The sequence below is a fragment of the Carex rostrata genome, chromosome 3 (genome assembly GCF_964058835.1).
Source record: "Carex rostrata chromosome 3, lpCarRost1.2, whole genome shotgun sequence".
NCBI classification, from domain to species: domain Eukaryota; kingdom Viridiplantae; phylum Streptophyta; class Magnoliopsida; order Poales; family Cyperaceae; genus Carex; species Carex rostrata.
Genome location: NC_135920.1, coordinates 9,350,396 through 9,367,328, shown reverse-complemented (window position 1 = coordinate 9,367,328; position 16,933 = coordinate 9,350,396). Strand labels below are relative to the sequence as shown.

At 35.1% G+C, this 16,933-nt stretch overlaps 1 pseudogene across 1 annotated transcript; it reads right to left on the bottom strand.

Annotated features, from left to right (window-relative positions):
• Positions 1-9,403: 9,403 nt before the first annotated feature.
• LOC144551840 (cytochrome c oxidase subunit 6b-3 pseudogene) lies at positions 9,404-10,480 on the bottom strand (annotated as a pseudogene). Its single transcript, XR_013510887.1, has 3 exons — positions 10,227-10,480; positions 10,033-10,114; positions 9,404-9,791 (listed from the first exon to the last, which is right to left on the bottom strand). The product of XR_013510887.1 is annotated as a cytochrome c oxidase subunit 6b-3 pseudogene (transcript).
• Positions 10,481-16,933: the final 6,453 nt, after the last annotated feature.

Here is a 16,933-nt window from a genome sequence, read left to right as displayed (position 1 = left end):
TACAAAGCTCAGTAACCGGTTATTTAATGACGCGCTTATCTATAACTGACTAATTAAACAACCATTCAAACAGATTGGATTAATCCACACAAATTCAAATCAAATTATGAATACATATTTAATCGGTGATAGCACCTGTGTCTAGGTTATTAATAAAACAAGTCACACAATATCCACATCATTTCCTTTCACATAATCATATCATTTCACGAATTCTCAGAACACACGATTATATCATTTCACAAATCAAATTCGAACCACATACTCGTTATCCCATTAAATATGCATCATAATTCAATACCCAATTCAATCATCCAATTTAAAATGCAATTCAACTAGACAAAATGAAAACACAAATTATAGAGAAGTCTAGTTACCTGATAGCGATCAATTCATAATCCCAATCGAACTGCAATCACTGTTCAGAATCAATACGACGTAGTTGAAATTCCAATCAGACATATAATCGATAATAATCAATTTCAAAATCTCTTATCAAAATATTTTTTTTTCTCTCTTTTTCCTTTCTTTTCAATTTTCCTCTTTTAATTTCACTTTTTTTTTCGATCAATTAAAGGAGAAGGGGAGCTTTTGAGTCATTTACGGCGGTCAAAATTTTCCATGCATGGGCACGTGGCAATGGCTGCCACGTTGGTCGTTTTTTTTTTACCAAAGTTTGTATTTTTACATTTGAAACCTTTAAATTTACAATATTATAATAAAGTCCAAAATATATTTTAGAAAAATTATTAAAATTACCGAGTGTTACAATAAACTTCAATCAAACGATGAATCCAAACCATTTATATAAAGATGAAAAGAGGATCAAGTCTTCCAACTTTATTTATATCCACAAGAAATTCTAGATCGCCAACTAGACATTTTCCCTTGAGAAAGGTGTTACTTTAGTTACTAGATTAATGGTTGGTTTTTGAAACTCAAATTAGAAGAAAAAAGACATTTTTAATGAATCATTGCCCATGGATTCTTGGAATCAAACTCGCAAATTCTCTCAATAAGTTTAAGATATAATTTCTGTATGTCATCCAAAATATTCTCTTTAATTATATTATAATTAACTTGCTGATCATCGAATGCAAGCATTATCCTAAAAAAGTAAAGCCAACTTTGTCCATTCTAAGTTAACGTACTATATTGGAATTGATATCAAACCCTGTTTGTTATTGTCTGATAATAGAATATTAATTTAATGAAGGTCACAATGTTTAAACTAATACTCAATGGCCAGCTAAGTTGTACTGTTTTAGTTATATTATATGCATATCCAAGATTCGGTGGATCTCCCCTATTTTTTATAATATAAGGACTAATAACAACGCCAACCCTGTCCCCAAAATATCACTTAGTTTAAATTGGCATATATTCAGACATTTTATACAGTACACCAAAGTGAAAAAGAACAAACAAACTCAATCTTTCTATATATCTTGCATTCTTTGTTTCTAAGCATCCAATTCTTCATAAGCAAATTTAAAAATTATCGTTTGTAAGATGATCATGCTTATCATACAGACAAGCTCTTAGAATAAGTTGAGAATTACATTTTTCATTTAGGAAACTTAATTTAATCTTTCACAACCTTCAGTGTCAATACTTAATTAATCATCTAACTTCAAATTGCAAAACATAACTATAAATTCTTTTATTCTTTATTAATCCAAAGTAAACTCATTTCAACTGGGTGGCAAGTTTTGTGGTCAACATATAACTTTATGTCAACAAAAAATAATTTAATTCAACAAAAGCTTTTTAAATATTCCAGTAAGTACAAAGTACTCTTTATTTACAAAAATAAATTAAAGAAAATGGAAAAAATAGAAAACCAGAATTGGAAAAACCAGCGAAGGAAACCAGCGGAAGAAACCGGAGAGAAAAATCGGCCAAAAGCTCGATTATATATGGATTATATAATTGATAACTTCTCTAAAAAAATAATCGGTGATCCCTATTACGAACGACGAATGGCAGATCGAGAGACTGCCATCAAAAATTTATAGTCAAATTAAGAAGCCGAATATATCTATTCGACCGTCAATTCGACCAGTGCTCTACACGTTTCAACAAAAGCCCGAAAACTATAAATTCAATCTCAAGCAATGATTAATTTTTAAATTAAGCCATTAATCCCCTTGACAGGCTTTGGTGGTCTCACAGCCCTTCCTATGCATTTGATAGTTTCTATACAAGCTATTTGATAACAGGCAAATTTGGTAACAAAATTAGCATTGTTGTGGTGATCAATTTGGGTAATTTTTTTTTGCAAGTTTAACATTAAGTGCTAATATATACCCAACCAGTAAGCTGAAACCTTATTCTTTCCGAAATAGTCATTTGTACATACAAAAAGGAAGTTGGAATCAATAAAGTGATGCACATGAACTCTTCCAATTGGCAGACAAATTTTAGTTGGAGATCGGAGAATATTTTGGAATAGGAGAAACGTTCAGTTATTGTGGCTTCTAGTCACCCGTGGTGTATATATAATTAATATTGTTGCATCGGAAAAGCTCAGAAGGCAAATTAATTCTTGGAGTCTGATGCAGCCCACATGTACCTGTACACTGGCATATAATTAATAAATTGAGTCTTTAAATTTGAGGAGCAATTGATCTTATGTGGCCGTAGGGGTCATGCTTCTTGTATATCTATAAGATGTTCAATTTTATTGAAATTATATTTAAGAAACATCATAGCAGTGAATTATGTACACTTGTTCTTGAAAGCTATTGATCACAATATGTATCATATAAAGTGTCCTAACCACATAAAGAATGGATTTTCCAACTAAATTATCCAATTCAAATTACAAAAATCAAATCACATGCTTAAAATTTAGATGGAGAATTCCTTGTGAATATTAAACGGTTTGATAGATTGATCTCCAACCTTTATTCAAAAAAAAGAAAAAAGGTCACATGCATAACAAAAAAAATTCATATTAAATACAATGCCAACTAAAATAAATTCATGGTTTAGAAATTACTATACCATAGAGGTCAGAGGATGCTACTAAATATCTATGTTTTTTATAGTTGTTTTTTTTTTTTTTTTTTAAAAGATAGAAAGATGAAGGTAGCCTTTCAACTTCCATTTAGTTGTTCATATATAATGAACCTCCCATCGGAGTACTTGCGTTAGCTTCTTTCATTTGCACTTTTTTACAGATAATTTATTATATTTCGGTTACAATAAATTATTAATTTACTAAAAAGTAATTGCAGATCAAATATAGTACAATGATCCTTCTAATTTTTTTGTTAATTATGGCGCTATGTATATATATCTTTTTGCCTGGTTGTAAATAATGCCAAGTGCTCTATCATTTTTGCCTTGTTGTTAACGTCAAGTCGTTTAAGTTGATAGATGAATGTTGCTTTGTAATACAGAGTACATATTCTGCCTTTTTGTACAAGATCCATGAAAAAGAGACCATGTACACAAATCACCACAAAATTAATGAATGCTACTCTGACGTGCAAAAGCCAAGTGTCAAATGATCTCAGCATCATTAGTTCCAATACCCAAAAGGAAAGGCAGTGTCTGCATAAAAATTTGAATTATTTTCATAAACCATAATTAATAAAATAAATTTTACGGAACAATATGATTATTTTTTTTTTCAAAAACTATAAGGACCATATGGTTCCTACAGTCACTAAATTTTTTTTTTCCAGACCGTGGAAACTACACGGTCTTACCACAATTTTTTTTTTTAAAAAAAAACCAGAATTTTTTTTAATTTTTTAATTTTTTGTATTAAAATATTAGAAATATTGAATATATTTCTTTGAAAATATATGAAATATAATATAATTTGATTTATTAGAAAGACTGCAACAAATAACCCGGATCAATATTTTTCAGATCGGATTTTTCACGGCTATAAGAAAAATTAATATATTTCTTTATGTGTTATTGGAAAAAAATAAAAAAGCTTAGATTCTGAGTTATTGATCGTATTAGACGGAATTTTCTATGGCATGGGGCAAAGCAAGATCAAAGAAAAATTCATCTAGCAAATTGGGAGATGATTTGCATTCCAAGAAAATTGGGTGGTTTAGGAATCATTAATCTCAGATTTTTCAACACGGCACTTTTGACGAAATGGTTATGGCAATGGCATAAACCGAAACAAAAAATTTGGAAAACGATATTTGCTGCCATATACTGCCAACAGGGACCAATGGCACTATATGAATCAGCTTTTTTCTCAAGGCATTTGAAAGAGGCACAATCTTTGAGTGAAAGCACATTTCTGAGAATACCAGTACAGGGCACAAACATCCGATTTTGGAAAGAGGATTGGGGGCACGGGATCATCAGAGATATGCTTCATATACTGTTTACCTTCGCGCTAAACCAAGATTGCACAGTTAGGGAAGTTATTGGCACAAGGGATATGACCACGTTATTCAAACCAATAACTTCAGATGAAGGAAACCAACAACTGTCACAATTGCAACAATTGAAGCAGCTGTTGTGCCAGCAAATTGCCTCAACACAGGAGGTAATAGATGAAATAGCTTGGAAACCTCAAATCCAAGGTATTTTTTCTGTTAAAACAGCCTACTTTAGATTAAGTGACAGCCCTAGGATTGGTTCAAATGTGAGAAAAATATGGAAACTTAGAGTCCCACCTCGCTTCAAAATCTTTGCATGGTTACTCTATCATAATAAAATCCTCACAGCCAACAACCTTCAAGCAAGAGGATTCATACTAGTGGGAATGTGTTACTTGTGTAGAAATAGTGGGGAGTCAACAAGGCATCTCTTCAATGAATGCCAGAGGGGAACATCAATAACCAGAGGAGCAATGCAAATTATGGAGGTTAATCAAAGAGATAGAAATTGGGATTTTATTGAAGATATGGTAGATGCCGCAATATCAAGGAAAACCAGGGAAATAATCATAATTTCAAACTTCATGATATGGCGCGAGAGATGCAATCGGATTTTCAACGATAAAATCAAAACGGAGGAACAACTGATACAAGACATATTGCAACAGTGGAAAATATCACAAGCACCAAGAGATGATGGTAGAAGATTCAGAGATAATGGCTAATTAGAATTACTGTAACTTGCTTAATTTGGCTTAATGCTTGCATTACACTTTTATTCCTCCTTTTTTCTCATCATTTAGTCATCCTGTTTAGGCATTTCCTTTTCCTTTTTATGTTTTTATTTTATTTTTCCATCTTTACCCCTGTACGCAGCACAAGGTTTCCAATCCCGGAAACCTAAAATCTTTGTAACCGATTATGGTTAATTTAAATGAGGGCGTGACCCTTATTGTTTCTCAAAAAAAAAAACTTTAGATTTTTTAGATAAACAAAATCTAATTTATGTCCTCAAATTTACAGTCGAGCTCCAACTCTTCGCTATGTTTTCTTGTTCATCCAGCTACTTTTATCATAAAAAAAGGAATAAATGGAAGACAAAATATCTACCTTTTATTTTTTTACTATTTATTAAGCCACTTTGAAAATCGCTAATCCAACGGTTTTACTGTTTTGTGCAGCCACCGTTGGATCAACAATTTTGTAAAATACTTAATAAATAGTAAACAAATTCAGAAAAATGTAAAATTTGGTCTCCAAGCAAATATTAATATGGAGAAGAAGATGAACGGTTCGGATTGACCATTTGGATTTTGAAATTTCAAATTTGGACCGTGTGTATTTCGGCCCATATGCTACCGAAAGCATATTAGCCTATCTCTATATACATATATACAATTTTTTTTTATAATATATGTATAAATATGTACATATACATATACATATACATATATATACATGTACATATATATACATGTAGAGTAAGGCTATGCTACTTCATGAATTAAACGGGGCATTTTAATTCGTGCTCATATCTCTAGTTTCGAAGTCCAAATATCCGATCTAAACCGTTAGATGTTTAATCTATATTAAAATATGCTTGGAGAGAAAATTTTACATTTTTTTTGAATTTTTTTACTATATTATTAAGATGGTTTGAAAATCGCTGTTTTTTAATACCTACCGTCGAACGAAACTTAAACGGGATTTTTGAGGCACTAAACGACATTTTTTTGAAATTCTGATGCTTCCGATACGACGATGCTTGGTGTACCACTGAGAAAAAATCGGATCTGTCTCGTCCTCCCCTTTCCGAAAAGTGCTCATACGCGTAAATCCGACTTTCCTAGCCAAAGTCATGGCTGTTTAAAGTTTTTTCAAAAATTAAACTTTGAAAATTCATAACTAACTGTAGAAAAATCCAAATAAGTTGAAATTTATATCAATTCTGTGTATTTTTTAATGCTCTACATGTTGGTGCAATCACTTTTGCATTTTAGTCCCTGTATCAATCCCCACTACTTCATTAGAGGAATATTGACGAGGAGACTATTGGAGGACTGAAAAGAGAGGATCATCATATCAAGTTACGCATGAAAATATTAATATCTTTCTTTGCAAGTATTAATCTCTTATTTCTCAAGTATTTATACCTATGAAAGTTGACGCATAAACTAATACAGTGACTGAAAAAGAAGGCCATAAAATTAGTGGAAACCATAATATAACCTTCTTCTAATTGATTCAATCCTTTTGAGTTTATATTGCATATCAACTATTGTCTATGGTTAATGATTTTGGTATGCATATAAATTTTAAGGAATCAAATCAATAATTTAGTTCTTTAAAATATACTTCAAATCAACTATTGTCTTATTTTTTGGCATACACACTAAACAAGAAAAAATTTTCTTCACAAAATTATTTAAATCAAAATACTAAGATCTCTAAAAAAAAAAAAGAACCGTGGGGTGCCCGGGGGGCTGGCGCCTCACTAGCCTTATGGGGCGCCCCAGGGTCTGGCGGTCAGGACAGAAATAAAAAAAAATGATACACATGGTTATTTTTAAAATTTTCATTTTTTTAGGGATATTAATAAAAATGGCCGCCGTATCCGTCTCCGGATCTTTTATCCATATTAAATAAATATCCGTATCCAAATTCGGTATTATCTGAATCCATTTCATTCGAATTCAGATTTGAGTTGGATACGAAGCGGATTCGGAACGGATTCTGTTTTCAGCCCATTGGGAGGCCTTTTTTAGGATTTAGTTTTTCAGATAGGGTTTTCATTTGAAACATTTTAGTAGCCCATTATTATGAGCTCTGTTTTGCTTTGCTGATATTTGTTACAAACCTTGCACGCAACTCCTTTACGTACCATCAATGAAATCAGAACTAGATGCTTGTTTTCCTCAATAAGAAAAAAAAAAAAATGGGGGGCATTGTTGTATTTCTCTCCATATACGCAGCTCTTTTAAGTTTTAACGAAGTTAAAAATCAATGTTGGAAAGAAACGAAATTATTATAAACGATAAAATATTTAATATATTTTTTTGAGGAGAGTTCAAATATCTTTATTTTTTGTACTTCTATCATACCCCTATTTATAAAAATTTAAAACTTAAAATAAATCTATGTTATTTTCTCTCTGTGCTCATAAAAAATTACCACATTTCAATTTTATTTTTATGTAAATCAATAAGTTGAAAAATTAATGTCTCTAAATTATCTACATTAATACATTTTTTATTTTATATAAATCGATAAGTTGAAAAATCAATGTCTCTAAATTATCCACATTAATACATTTTTTTACAAGCACTTGATGACAATCAAAATAAAATTGAAATATCATAATTTTTTACACGTGCATAGATAAAATAATGTAAATTTTATTTCAACTCTTAAGTTTTAAATTTTGAATTATTAAATTTTTTAAAAATGACGATATAATGAAGGCACAAAAAACAGAAACATTTGAACCCTTCTCTATCTTTTTATATATAACTACTAAAATATATTATTATTTTATTAGCATTAAATTTGATAAAAGACTGCGCCTATATAAATACGATCAAGAATATTCCTGCGATCTGAATTGACGGAGCTAACAGTACTCATTGAACAAAATTATGAATTTCATAGTTAAATGATTCCACCAAAAATCATCTCTTCTCTATTGTCAGTTGACTTGCTCTCCTCTCTCACCTTCAGATTGAACTGCATATTTTTTTTTCTTTCTCATAATTCTCATCAAAATCAATAAATGGACCCATAAATATCAATCAGTCTCCCCATCGAGAATAAAGAGGTTCACTAATTAATACATATTAGATCAAGAAGATACACCAGCAAAAATATATTCGGCTCTTGATAAAAAAGCTACTACGTACAACCCTTACAAGTACGAGGATCTTAGCCCCTAATTTCACTAAACAGAATAATCACAACATTGTGATCAGGTGAAACAGTACTTAGGGGTGTCAATGACACCCGTTTACTCTATTCGTATCGTATTCAATAAGATGGGTATGGATAAGATTTTTTTTTCGTTAATATATTGAGTATGGATATAGGTAAAGATTTTATTTCGTTAGATAAACGAGTATAGGTACGGATAAAAGTTATTTCGTATCTGTTGGGTAACGGATAATTTTATAAAATAAATTATATCATAAGAAAAATACTATACTAAACATTTTAACTTTTTATTTAAATGTTTTATTATTTAGTTAAGAAATTGAATTTGTTAGAAGAGATATTTATAATTTTGATTTTTTGTTTAATAAAAAATTATTACTTAGAATTAATTGCATATTTATTTTTTAATTTTGCATATTTATATTTTAATTTTATAAAATTATGATTGCATATGGATGGCATGATAAGATTTATATTTTAATTTTGCATATTTATATTTATATTTTATATTAGTAATTATGATTGCATATAGATGGCATGATAAGATTTGATGATTTATTTGTAAAAAATATTAAAATTATTATATTTATATTGTTCGTTATTCGTCCACTACCATTTCATTATCCATTAATTTTAACAGGTATGGATAAAATAGAGTAAGACAAATTCTTAATAGGTATGGATAGAATATGAGTAAAGTCAATTCTTAGTAAGTATGGGTATGAAAATAGTTCACCCTACCCGTATCGTACCCATTGACACTCCTAACAGTACTAATTAAGTAATTTGTTTACTATATAAGCACACAAGGACACAGTCGTTAGATTAATACCTAACACATGCTGAGTATATATCGCAACGCTAACACTAGTGCTTTATATATAGAGAGAGAGAAATACTAATATATTGCATAGAGAGCCTCCGTGCAATGACTCAATATTTGAGTTTTGAAAATACGGTCGATCAAAACCGTTCAACATGATCTTCATATGAATATGTACTTGCAAATCAAATTTCATATTTTTTTTAAAATTCTTTTATTATTTTTTAGATAGGTGAAAAATCACTTGATCTAAAAATACCATTCAAATCAAGTGATTTTCTACCTATCTAAAAAATAATAAAAAAATTCTAAAAAAATATAAAATTTGATTTACAAGTACATATTCATATGAATATCATGTTAAACGGTTCGGATCAACCATTAGTATTTTCAAAACTCAAATAGGGCCGTAACCAACTCCTATATATATAACTTAAATAGTTTCGGAAATTTACATCAAAAAAAAAAAACGCAAGAAAACAACAGAAAAGAAAATAGACAGAACTTTGTGCGCTGCAAATACAGCCGACCTTTAAAAACCATCAAAAGAGATAACATTGTATCCTTCCATCCACTGAGGGTTGTGCTTTAGCGCTTGGTGTTTTCTTCTTTAATTATACATCGATCAATTAAATTGGGCCAGGAAAAATCCCCAGTTCCCTCTGCCTATTCCACTCCACAATCTGCAAATCAAGCACTAGTCAATTATAACTAGAAAGCTCATGCATACTCACAACATTGCTATTTTATTTATAGCTGCAGAATGTAATTGCCATTTCAATTTTAAGTTAAGTTAGAACTGCCATAACCAAAGCAAGTATTTGCAAAGAATAATATTTATGTTACGAAACCTTTACAGCATCATGATGAATGTTAATCACTTAGAATTTTCATAATAGAATTATGGTGTCCAATGAAACTTACCCAATCTGTCAGACAAAGAGAACGGTAATAGCGTGCAAATTTCTCGCATTCTGCCAACTCTCCACCTGTTGCTTTAATACACCTGGAAAATTGAATTTATTTAACCAAACCAGGGCTTAATTAGAACATCCAAAATCGGGAAAATGGTAATTGAACGTATATATGCAATCATACACCCTAACAACTAACTGTACCGGTGGTACTCGAGATATCGTGAGTAGCAGTGATGGGTCTGGTTAGCGAATGGAAAACGTGCATCTAGCGGCGCAGTTTTCAACTCGACAACCCTTCCTGACTCATCAGTCAATTCAGGTGTCAGTGGAGGAGCATCAGTTATTGTGCCGAGTTCATGAGGTGGCCTCGGGACCTGCTATCCAGTTGCAACCCGGTTAACACTTCTCCCTCGCATCTTGTCATGCGGGTTCAGCACATTTTCTGTGCCTTCCATGAAATCAACCAGTTTGGTCAATCAGTTCAATATCCTTGTTAATTTGTTTCTAAATCGTTGTCCACGGGTATAAAAATTAACAAGGTGGTTTCAGGTGATCTAATTTAAACTTTTGGATTCTGGCACCGAGCAAGGATGTAGGTTACTCGGTGCTCTCTTGTTGAATTGACAGATGCCCCTTGACGTGGCTATGGATTATGGAATGAATTGAACCGCGTTAAAATATGTTCTCTCAAATCTAGGGTGTCATGGGCTTTACATAACATTATATAGGTTAGTAACCCAAAAAAAAAAACGCTTTCAATTGGTCACTCGTGATAATTTTCAGGCCCAACAAGAAAGATAAATCCTTGAATTTTTTATATAGTGGGCTTTGTAAATTATATTCTGTTCGGTTGTTTCCCACAAAAGTTTATGTACTCGTTCATATGGTAGAGCAACGAGAACTTATTAACTACTGGGGCGAACAAAGAGGATTTGTTGGAAGTCGATTCTTACAAAACGCTATTTGCTGGTGGTTGAAACACAGGAATTCGTTCGTTTCTACAACAAAATTTCAGGAACTTGGAAGCTTCATTCCGTGTTAGACAGAAATTTCTAGATACTTTTTTAGAGTTTCAAGTGTACACTGAATTGAAAACAGGAGAGCAGAACTCTGTTATTCAAACTTCAACCATTGATTTTTCTCGAGCAATTCTACTTCTTGGATGGCGATAGAATAGCAAAAATATGGGTTAGTGAAAAAGTAGATTGTTGGGCTGACGCTTGGAGAGATGGGAGAAAAGCCATGGGCGAATGGAGAGGCGACAAAGAAGGCGATTTCACAGCAACCTACCGGAGATCGAACTCTACTCAGCTGGTTCGAAGAGGCAATGAAACAGAAACCTAGACCAATAGAAGACATATTCTTAACAACAAAAGGGCCTAAGATCAACCATTGTCTCATCAATGAAACACCAACCAACCAAAACTTCTCCAAGAACCAACTCCACCCTCCTCAAGCTACGAAACCCACCTATGCCACTGTCATAGCTAGACTCAATACACTTCAGAGAGACCTGCAAGCTCAGAAAAAAGCTCAACTGCCAACGAGCACACTGCTCCAGAAGAATAGAACAGCTCACACAGACAGAAATCTCAACCACACCTCATTTACTCCCATTAATGGTTCCACCAACAAAAATGAGAAGGTACATCAAAACGTTGCAAACAGCTATGATAAAGTTCAAAGAGAGGATGAGCACGGATGGACAAGGGTGACAAGAAAGCACAAAACCAAAAACAAGCAACCAAAGGACACAAAACCCCTCAACCCTTACCTCAAGAAGAGACAACTGCAGCTGATAGCACAGGACAGATGTTTCAAGTGCCTGGAAAAGGGACACAACAAGGCTCAATGCAGAAATGCATTCAAATGTCATAAATGCCAAGGTTTAGGGCATCAGGCCAGGTACTGCACACAAGCAATCAGAACTACCACTACAAATAGAGCTGCCCAACAGGAGGTAAAACACAAAATTCACACCAACACCATACGAAAAGCAGAGATAATACACAACAACAACAAAATGGAACTCCAAAACTGGGAGACCATGGAAATGCTCAGTCCAGAGTACATCAACAGTGCCAGGGAAGATGACGTTAGAGTCTTCATGCCCTCAACTGATGAGCTGCGTCCCTCAAATGGGGCATTATCTAGAGCAGCAGTGGTAATGACAGGCCCTCACGTTGAACAGAGAACCTTACCCCAACGTTTGGCAGCAAACCTAGGGATGTACTTTAACCGTCATCCCCGCGACTTCTCCATCCGCACGGTTGAACCAACAACAGGGGATTTCATAGCAATCTTCCCAACGGTGAGTATGCGTAATGAGGCAGTGCAAGTGGGAATCTTTGTCATAGACCAAACCACTGATGTGCAACTGGCAAAGTGGACTCCGGCGAGAGGAATGACTAGAGTGCCGGTTTCACATAGAGCCCGGATCAAAATGATCAATGTCCCACTTGGGTTTTGGAACTTCGAGGACCTCAATCACATTATCTCGGGGTTTGGATACATGTTACGTATGAACAAAGTTCAAGAAGAAAATGGCAACTATGATGATCTCAAAATTTTCATAGCATGCCACAACCCAAGCACGATACCAAGAACCATGCTCCTCTCAAAATCAATAAGAGGAGTAACACACACAACATGGATCACTCTCGAGTTGGAGGGTTGGCTACACATGACCACTAATCCAAACCCACCGGAGGTAAATGAAGAAGAAGTAGACGAGGCACTAAGGCACAACCGTAACCGAATAGCCGAGAGGAGAAGGCAGAGAGGCCAAGCTTCACCTAGGCGGGCAAGAAGACAGAGAAACGACTACCAAACGGATGGGTCCAGTTCAGGTTATTCCTGGAGAGCAATACATCAGGTAAAGGGGGCCCCACAAGTGAAAGAACAAACCATACCTGTTATTTTGCAGAGAAAGGACGCACGAAAACCGTTTACAACTGTGCAAGTACAAGAATGTCAAACCACTATTCAAACGGCTATTGTGTCAGACAAGGACAGCATTAAAAACCCACTCAGCGGCGTGCCTGTCCTCACAAAGTACCGGACAAAAGGTAACACTCAAGGTAGCTATCAAAAAGTGAAGTTATTTGATTTTTTACACGCCACAGTCACTCTGCCACACGTGACCATCAAAGTGCTTTTGTTCAACCCAACCATCACACTTACAGAAAACAAGGCACTGCCATTCCAGTTTGAGAAACTGGAAATGGATGGGTTTAAATCAACAAGCCCAGCAATACAACAGCCCATTAACTTTGAGGAACTATACTACCAACCAAGCATAGGCCCGAAATCACCCAGGTTGAGCTTAGACCAACAGCCCATTAACTTTGAGGAACTATACTACCAACAGCTCAATAAAGAGCCTACTCAACTGGTCCAGTCACAAATTGAGTTCGACTTGGGCCTAGCGCCAATGGAATCCCAACAGAACACCACTCCCCTTAGCGGATTCAATAAACACCAACCCGAAATAGAAATGGAAAGGGAGGAAGCTCCTCCAGGCTTTCCACTCAAGGTACACTCCTCCAATACAATTGAGAAGAATCAAAAATCCACAACAACACAGTCCGAAATCACCCTGAGGCGCAGCAACCGCCTCTTTGAGAAGAACACCGGGATCTACATCTCAACAATAGAGAAAGCTCAAATCACACAAGGATACACCATGGCACAGCCACTGCCAACCGGCGCAAAAACCAGGGCAAAGGCAACACCGGTCAAACTCACTTACCAGGAAACTCAAGACCCCCTGAGTGCGACACAGGCAGAAGCAGTGGTTTACACGGCGGGCATTGAATTGAGCACAGAACTGGCAGCCAAGATTCTGACTCTCACTGAACCGGGTCAGTTCGTACCCATCAATGAGGAGATCTAGAAAGACTTGAGCATAAGGGAAACAAGATGGTAACTCAAGTTTTTTTAATGTATCACAACTTACTGCTTTCTTTAATTTCTTGCAATTTGGGGATTTTTTGTTTTTGGGGACAGAGGCAAAGCAAAAATAGGTTAGAAGTTGGATGGTGTTCGATCCCCCCCTCAGTCAAGATGACTGTATTGTATCAACTGTATCGGGTTCCCGGACCCATTGTTTTAATGAATTTCGAAGTTTTTATTGGTTATCAATGACACACACAATCAAACTAAACTTCTTATCATGGAATGTACGTGGTCTAAATGAGAAAGACAAGAGGATAGCGGTGAGACAAACAGTCTTATTGGAGAGACCTCACATTATTTGTTTTCAAGAAACAAAAATGAGTCTCATGAGTGATAAAATTATTAAGGAAACATGTGGTAGAAGATTGAATCAATTCACCATCTTACCGGCAATAGGCACTAGAGGAGGGATTCTTCTAGCATGGTCTTCCACAAATTTCACAAAGTTACAGGAAAACAGCGGCACTTTCTGTATTTCTGTTCTACTAAAAAATATACTAGACAATTCACAATTTTGGCTAACAGGAACATATGGCCCCTCAACAAGAGATGGCAGAGAGCAATACTATGAGGAACTCTCATCAATCAAACCAACAGATGGAACACCATGGATAATCTGCGGTGATTTTAACATCACCATTCAACCAGAAGATAGAACCAATAATCAAAGAACTTGGAGGGAATCAATTCACTTTGCATCTCTGATTTCGGACTTGGGTTTGTTGAACCTATCTATGCAGGGTAGAAGATTTACATGGTCAAGTGAAAGAGAAAATCCACACATGGCCCGATTGGATAGATTTCTCATCTCGGGAGAATGGAATACAATCTTTCCTAATTCAAAACAACAAGCACTTCCAAACACTTCATCGGACCACTGTCCGATTCTCTTCACAGCCCGCACATCCTATAAGGTATCAAAATTATTTCGCTTTGAGAACTTTTGGTTGAGCTTTGATGATTTCAAAGAAATGGTGAGAGAAGAATGGCAAACTCTACCACATGCACAGAACCCGATTGAACTGCATGAGAAGTTGACTAAAATACAAAGCAAAATCAAAGAGTGGTCTAATAATAAGATTGGAAATATAAAAAAACAAATAACCACTTGTAGAGATTTTCTTGGCTGGCTAGACAAAGTCAAAGAAACTAGAAAGGCAACAGCACTTGAAAAGATGATTGCTTGCCTTATCAAGCAGAGATATACAAACTTAGCCAATTTGGAAGAGCAAATTTGGAGACAGAGAGCAAAAATAAAATGGGAACTAGAAGGAGATAAGGGCACCAGGTACTTCCACGCGATAGCAACTAACAACAAAAGGAGAAATGCTATTCCACAAATAGAATATCAGGGGGTACAACACTCGGATCACAGAACCAAATCTGAGGCATTCTTTAACTTCTACAAGGATTTAATGGGTACGGCTTCTAAAGAAATGCCACCGATTTTTTGGGAAAATCTGTACCCGGCAAGTCATGATTTAAATGAGATGGGATCACCAATTCTGGAAAAAGAAATACAGGAAGCAATAAAAAGCTGGCCTAACAATAAAAGTCCGAGTCCGGACGGATTCACCGGGGAATTTTACAAAACTTTCCTTCCTCTAATTTTACCTGATCTCCTCAATACTTTCAAAAGTATTACAACACACCAAAATTCATTGGCACCACTAAACAGATCCTACATAATCCTCCTGCCTAAACAAGAAGCACCATCCACTCCTTCAGATTTTCGCCCTATCAGTCTCCTACAAGGGGTTCAGAAGATATTTTCAAAAATTTTGGCAACTCGTCTCCAGGGCCGACTACAAAACCTGATACAAGAAACACAAACAGGTTTTCTCAAAAACCGAACAATCACAGAAAACTTCATCTATGCACAGCACATACTGCACCATGCGAAGAAGGTCAAAACACCAATTGCATTTTTCAAAGCAGACATACGAAAAGCATTTGACACGGTTAGTTGGGAATTCATTTTGAAAGTTCTACAAAAAATCGGTTTCCCTACTCAATGGCTATCATGGATCAAGAATACCATTCTGACAGGGTCTTCTCAGATCATGATTAATGGTTTGTTGGGCAAAAAGATTATCTTGAAAAGGGGGGTCCGTCAAGGAGACCCCCTCTCACCGCTCCTATTTATAGTGGCGATGGACTTCCTAGCAAGGTATTTTCAAAAATTGACCTTAACGGGAGCGATAAGATTGCCATTTGAAGGAATGAAACCTTGCTTGTTATATGCAGACGATGTGCTATTCTTTATAAAACCAGAAATTCAACAAATACAAGCGTTAACAGTGGCTTTGATGGCCTTTCAACAAGTCTCGGGATTGCAATTAAATGCCCAAAAATCTGAATTGATCCTGACAAAGGATGACCGGGGAGAAGGATTGACACTGGCTAACATAATTGGATGCAAGCTGGGATCACTGCCTTTCACTTATCTTGGTCTGCCATTGTCGAATAAGACACTCCAAAAATCAACATTCCTCCCTTTAATTCAAAGATTCAATAATCGATTGGCCGGCTGGGCAGCAAACCATCTTTCCATCGCAGGGAGACTCATTTTGCTCAATGCGGTACTCTCTTCATTACCTACCTACTACATGACAGTGATGAGATTGCCACAATGGGTAATAAAAGCGATAGACAAAATCAGAAGGCAATTCTTGTGGCATGGAGTCACAGAACAATCTAGCAAAATTCACCTTGCAAATTGGGAATTGGTAACAACACCAAAACACCTTGGTGGCCTGGGGGTACCAGATTTGAGAACATTCAACTCGGCATTGCTCATGAAATGGCAATGGAACTGGCAGAAACCAACTCAGGCACTATGGAAACCCATCATACATAGCACAGTAACAACCATCAATTTGATACCACAGGCAATGCTATTTACCAATTCCTTAGCACACATACAGGACTTCTACAACCACTCAACAGAG